The 6,000-nt window shown below is 51.5% G+C and overlaps 1 protein-coding gene and 1 long non-coding RNA gene across 12 annotated transcripts in view; one reads left to right on the top strand and one right to left on the bottom strand.

Annotated features, from left to right (window-relative positions):
* Nucleotides 1-3,542: 3,542 nt before the first annotated feature.
* LOC121067722 lies at nucleotides 3,543-4,797 on the bottom strand. The gene is made up of 2 exons (XR_005818415.1): nucleotides 4,098-4,797; nucleotides 3,543-4,006 (listed from the first exon to the last, which is right to left on the bottom strand). It is a non-coding gene; the product is annotated as an uncharacterized LOC121067722 (long non-coding RNA).
* A 145-nt stretch (nucleotides 4,798-4,942) lies between these two features.
* The window catches only part of PPM1B (protein phosphatase, Mg2+/Mn2+ dependent 1B), a 60,617-nt gene continuing 59,559 nt past the window's right edge, over nucleotides 4,943-6,000 (top strand). For 3 of the 11 annotated variants that reach the window (XM_040554209.1, XM_040554213.1, XM_040554211.1), the window contains exon 1: nucleotides 5,657-5,793. The gene's annotated coding sequence lies outside the window, so the exon portion shown is untranslated. Of the gene's footprint in view, nucleotides 5,095-5,130; nucleotides 5,322-5,526; nucleotides 5,794-6,000 lie in introns of those variants that run through there. The other 8 variants (XM_040554216.1, XM_040554214.1, XM_040554218.1 and 5 more) reach the window with 7 other exon arrangements.

The following is a 6,000-nucleotide window of genomic DNA, read 5'->3' as shown; positions in this document are numbered from 1 at the left end:
ACAACATGAACAAAGCTGAAATGAAGGCAACAGAAGCAATCATGGCACATCAGCCCCTTCAGTGTTACATCTCGGAGCCAGCTCATGGCTGCCTGCGTGGAGCTCCAAATAAGCACTTCCACACCGCCAATTACGTGCCTGTGTGAGGGCACCTAACCCGTCGCCCAGCCACGTTTAAGATTGCATTTGGCATTCTAATGCTGAAGCTGAATGGCATCCCCTATCATGCTCTAATAAATGAGAATATTCTATCCTTCTTCATCATCTTGAAGTGATGACCACCCAGTTGCTAGAGGAAATTTCTGATATTGGTCCCCAGAGATCTTGCTTCTGTACCCCTGAATTTAGTAGCATTTCAATATCTCTATCAGTTTAACTGTGTACGGCTTCCAGGTTCTCCTTACTGTTGGTACCTCCTAGCACTGGGTCAACTTTATTTCCTACCACCTTATTGTGTCATTAATGAAAATATCTAGGTTTAAGCCCCAAACTGATCTTTTACAAAACAAACCAACCCATACTTTACTCAAATACTTCACCTCTGATTAGTTTATTTTGCTTTATCCTCTATGGCTCGTCCATTGCCTACACTAGTCTCTGACACTACTCTGCTCCACCATCTCCCCCTTTATCTAGAAGGTGAATGATAATATCAAAGAAAGATATTAGGTTAATCTGGTCAGGTCCACCTGTTGTAAACAAGCATTACTCTTCATCCTCTCCTCCTATACCTATTTTAAAAAGCTTACTACAAGACAAGTGATTTCCTTTGACACTGTTTCCTGACTTCTGGAATGGGCATTATCTATCCATTCTTTCTGCCTAGAGGCTGTAGTCTGTGCTTTACTTTCATCTTATGTGTTATACTAGCAATTTCCTTTCCCTCCTAGCTATCAGCCATCCTGTCCTCTAGCCTCATGTTCGGCATCACCATCTCTACTGAAAATTGAGATAAAATATGTGTTTCGTTTTAGAATTAGATGTAGAGTATTTCTATTTCCCAGTCTTTTCCCACGGGGAAGCAGCATTACTTCTTTCCTACAAAGAAGCTGGATAACATCTGGCTGTTTTTCCAGATATCATGTGCAAGGTCTAAATTGACCTGATTTTCCAGGTAAATTCTCCCTTCATTTTCATATCTATTGATGTCGAAGATCTTTCGTGAACCAGACATTTTTTCTTTTTCTGTTTTGTTTTTATGCTCTCTGCTTATAATTCATACCTCTCCCTTGCAGCCACTTCTCTCCTAGTTAGGCCTTGAAGCCCCTTCCCGTAGCCCTTTTTGCCTTGTGCATGATACAGAATCACAATGGAATTAGCAACTTTGATTTTAAGATAGTTAAGGCTTCTTCCACATCCAAATTTTTTATTCCATTTTATGTGAGCTGGTTTTACTGCCAGGTCCATTCATTTATCAAGTCTGCTTTTCTGAAACTGAGAATATTCCTCTTTTCACCTCTACCTTTCGTCACACAATTTATGATCAGCTACTCCAGGGTTATTATCTACAGTCAGGCCTCTGATGGCATATTCCTGAATCATCAAAACACTTTACTTCTGGTGACAGTTTGAAAGAGGAATTCACTGAGTACCACATCCAAGAATGTCTGGCCCAAGCTATGAGTAGCATTTATTGCCCAAACTATTAGCTTGTAATATTAATATTACCTGGTGGATGGGTTTTTTGCTTGTTTGTTTGTTTTTCAGTTTCTGTGCCTTTTTCTTTGCTACCCATCCCACATTCTTCCTATTCTCCACCTCTGTATTAGCATTTAATCTTTCCCTTGTTGAGCAAAACGAAGGCGAAATGGTACATGAATCTTTCCAAACTTTCTGTACTCATTTCTTCATGTGAAGACAGCCTTATTAGCTGTGGCGATTTCCTTCCTTTCCTCACAGATGGTGTAATCTAGAAGGGGTACCCAGGGAAGTGATGAAGAACTTACCGACTGTTGTTTACTGAATTAATTTCCATGGGAAGTTACTCAGCTGAAAATGAAAGCACTTGTTTGCTTCACAGATAAAAAATATTCATACACCATGAATATTCGCAGTACGTAGGAATGCTTTCTTGTGAAACTAGAGCGGTTGCCCCTTGAGGTCAAAGCAGTGTGAAGGCCAGTTAGCACACTGGACTGATGCATGCTACAAATGAAAAGCTGATTTTTTAAAGCTCATAAACAGAGGTGAAAGTTGAGATAACGTAAAAATGTTTTCAGCTCAAGTAGCTTCCCAAAGTTACTGATGTTTTTTCAAGAGCCGTTTTACAGCTCATTCATTTGAACATGAAACAAATTTAATTCTTGAGATTCACCAATAGCTACTCCTAAAGGGTCAAATCTGCTCACCAATAAAAGTAGAATACGGAGAATTGGGAATTTTAAAAACTCTGTATGGTAAGAACTCACTTTCATTGCTCTTCAGTACAGTATCAAATAGAAGTTGTCTTGTGAATTACCTTTATCCTGCACAATCTATTTCCCACGTATTAGTTAACATTTCTAGAGTTATTTGCACCAGCTCTGAGAATCAGATAGACACTGCATACATATGAAAGTACATACACTTCCAGGCACGCGTGCTTTACTGTTGATCCAATGCACATACGTTCTCACAGACAAATATTCTGCTTTAGCAATCTTTCATGAAGCTAAACTGGGGCCAGCCATGAAAAGCCACAAAATCCCTCGATTAGCCATTAACTCCGCATTGCCACATACAGCCATTATTTCACCTACTTATTACTTCACCCCACCGCCCCTGCTGCCTGCCACTGTGATCCTTGCCTCTTGCCACACACACCTCTTGAGCAACGGCAGCATTTCGGTTTAGCCCACGTAAACCAGCCAGATATGCACATTTTCTAGTGATTAGGAATGTGCTGTTTCTGCTGGGTTAAGGACTCATGTGTGTGGTGTAGATTTTTAGTTTCTCTCTAACACTTAAGCAGGTTGTGTTTGAGAAATAGTAGGGTATAGAATTTATTGCGTTAAAAATAATATAGGGTAGTATTTATCATTTTGGGAAGTCAATTCAGTAAAGGTTGTACTGGTACTGAGGTGATGTATTGAGGAAGTATTTTATATTTTTCAGAATTTGTTATAAAATTGTATATGCAGTTGGAGCAGAAGGTGAAATGAAGGGGATAAGAATGTGCTGAATCTGGGAGCAAGGAGAAAGACAGGGTCAGATGGTTTGAATGACAACTGAAAGACTATTTCTTCGATATTTGTGTACATTTTGCTTTTAGTAGCCACTGTGGGAAGAATGGCTGCTACAGTAAATGAGATGGAGGAGTCAGTATCAGCTGAGTATACCTTGGTCATACGGGACAGGATTATCTAATGCTGCCTGTGGTATCTCGCTGGCAGGTGGCCGAGTAGCAAAGTGGAGGCTGTAAACAGAGACCTGATAAAATTACAGCTCAGTTCTGTACCTGCTGAAATCTGTGTTTCAAGAGTGACAGGCTTTCCAAAAATTCCCAGTGAATCACTTAAAGTAAAAACTGCTATTCCAAATGCAGCCCAAGAATTATCTATGTCGAATGAATTTTATGTTCATCGACCAGAAAATACATCAATTTTTAGCCAGATGTGTCATCACTTTAATAATACATAAATTGTATTTAAATAACCACTAGAAGTAAGCCTCAGGAAAGGCACACGCACACCAAAAAAAAAAAAAAAAAAAAAAAAAACACCCTCCTAGTGAGATGTATAAAAGTATATTGAGTCCCAGATCATGTGGACACGGCAAGGATAACTAGGTTGATTGGCAGCCGGGTCTGGGCACTCAAATTAGCTTGTCTATTAGCAAGTCTTCCATGGCAGAGGGCGATCCGTGGTCTCAGTGTTCTGTTTCTGAACTTGCTTGTGAGCATCTGTTCTGAGGCAATCGAGGTTTCAGTGTCCATCAACTCTGTCGGCTGGCAGAGAGCTGCGGGAAGCAGCACTACCACGCTGGGTGACCCTTCCAACCTCCTCCTCGCAGCATACATGCACTGGACCTGCAGAAAGCACAGCTCCAGCTCCTGTTACCTTTGCTCAAACTGCCTCTGGAGTGCCAGGCAAGGGTTATCTCGTGTGCGTGTCAATGACCTTAAAGCTAAAAGCTGCGTATTTTCTGGACTGTGGATGTAACTCTGGGAAATAATCCCATTGTGCGCCTATGTGGAAGAGAGAGGGGGCCTATTGTCAAGTTACAGGCTTTTTCAGGGCTTTTCCAATGCTCCAGAAAAGTTGAGACAGATAAATAAAAACGCTAGGTAAGCTGAGTTTCGACCTATGGCCCCATGTACGACCACGGTGCCCGTTCACCCTCAGCACATGGTGAGGGGGCACAAAGGATCAGCCCGTGTGCCACCGGTACTGGTACGGGCAGCGCTGGGCTGGGGGAGCCGAGGGGCACACAGCTGCTCTGAGCCCATTCTGCGGTCAGCATAAACCCAACACGGGGCGGCAGGGAGGGAGCTGGGTGTCCCGGGGGTGGCCCAGGCTGGCTTCTGCCCGTTGGGAACAGCGGGGGGCTGTGAGGTACTGAGGGGCTGTGAGGTACCGGGGGCTGTGAGGTACCGGGGAGCTGTGAGGTACTGAGGGGCTTTGAGGTACCGGGGGCTGTGAGGCACTGGGGACTGTGATGCACCGCTGGGCTGTGAGGTACTGCGGTCTGGCGGCCGCGAAGCACCGGGCACGCAACTCAACGGCCCCAACGGGCGGGCGCGAGCCTCCACCCCCCGGCCGGCCAGCCCCGCGCCCCCTGATTGGCTGCCGGTGATGTCATCGCGTGGACATACGGGCATTTCCCCCCTCCCCTTCCCTCCCCTTCCCTCCCCTCCCCTCCCCTCCCCTCCCCTCCGTGCCGGGGGGGCGCCTCGCACCTTTCCCCTCCCCGCAGGCGCGGCGCGGCCAATCGCGGCGCGGAGCGGCGCGCGCGCCGCGGCTCCGCCGGGGGCCCGCCGGCCCGGCCGGATTGGCAGGGGAAGCAGCCAATCGGGAGGAGGCACCCACCGCCCGGTTCCCGCCCACCCCGCGCAGCGGCGGTCGGGGCGCGGGAGGCGGCGGGGGAGTGGCAGCGCCGGGAGCCAATGGGCCGCAGGCAAGGCGGGGCGGGGAGGCTGCGGCGGCGGGGAGGGGCGGGGCGGGGGCGCCTCCTGACAGCCGCTTCCGTCCGGCCTGCCCAGGCGGCGAGGCCGGGCGAAGAAAGTGCGGAGAAAGGCAGGCGCCGCGCGCGCCGGCGCCGTGATGGACGAGAGCGGCGGCCAATAGCTGGCGAGACGGGTGCGAAATGCCCAATCGGGGGACGCTCCCCAGCGGGGCCGGCGGGTGAGCGGCTCGCGGCTCGCCCAATGGCGCCGAGGCTTTCCAGCGCGAGCTGAGCGGGCGCCCAATGACGGCGGGGGGAGGGCGGGAACGGGGCGAGCGACGTCGGCGGCAGCCAATAGCAGGCTCGGGACGGGCGCGGGGAGGGGGGCGGGAGCGCCGGGGGGGCGGCTCGGGGGGGGCCGTGACGTAGCGCGGGGGGGAGGGCGGGGCCGGCGGCGGCCGTCGGGACGGGGGCTCCCAACATGGCGGCGCTGCGGGCGGCGCTCCGGCTGCGCGAGCGGGCGGCGGCTGCGGCCGGCGGCGGCCGGCGCGGGGCGGGCCGCGCCTGAGGGCCTGCGCCTCACGGGCTGCGCCTCGCCGCCTGCCTCGGGGCCCCGCAGCGCACCGCGCGGGACGGGCCCTGCCCTGCCCTGCCTTGCCCTGCCCTGCCCTGCCCTGCCCTGCCGGGCCGCCGGCGCCGCTCCGCCGACAGGTACGGGGAGAGGGGCCCGGGCCGGCGGGGAGCGGCGGGGCGCCGCTGGGGGAGCAGGGCCCGGCCGCCGGGGGAGCTGCCCTGCCAGCCGGGCCCTCCTGCGCGGTGCGGGGGGGTCGGGGGAAAGCTGGGGGCAGGGCCCCTGGGGCCGGGCGGGGGGCTCGACGCCGGGGGTGGGGGCAGCTCGGGGCCGGGGGAAGGGGGGAG

This window comes from Cygnus olor, chromosome 3 (assembly GCF_009769625.2).
Source record: "Cygnus olor isolate bCygOlo1 chromosome 3, bCygOlo1.pri.v2, whole genome shotgun sequence".
Taxonomy (NCBI): domain Eukaryota; kingdom Metazoa; phylum Chordata; class Aves; order Anseriformes; family Anatidae; genus Cygnus; species Cygnus olor.
Note: the sequence above shows the minus strand (reverse complement) of the source record. Positions and strands in the feature narration are given on the sequence as shown.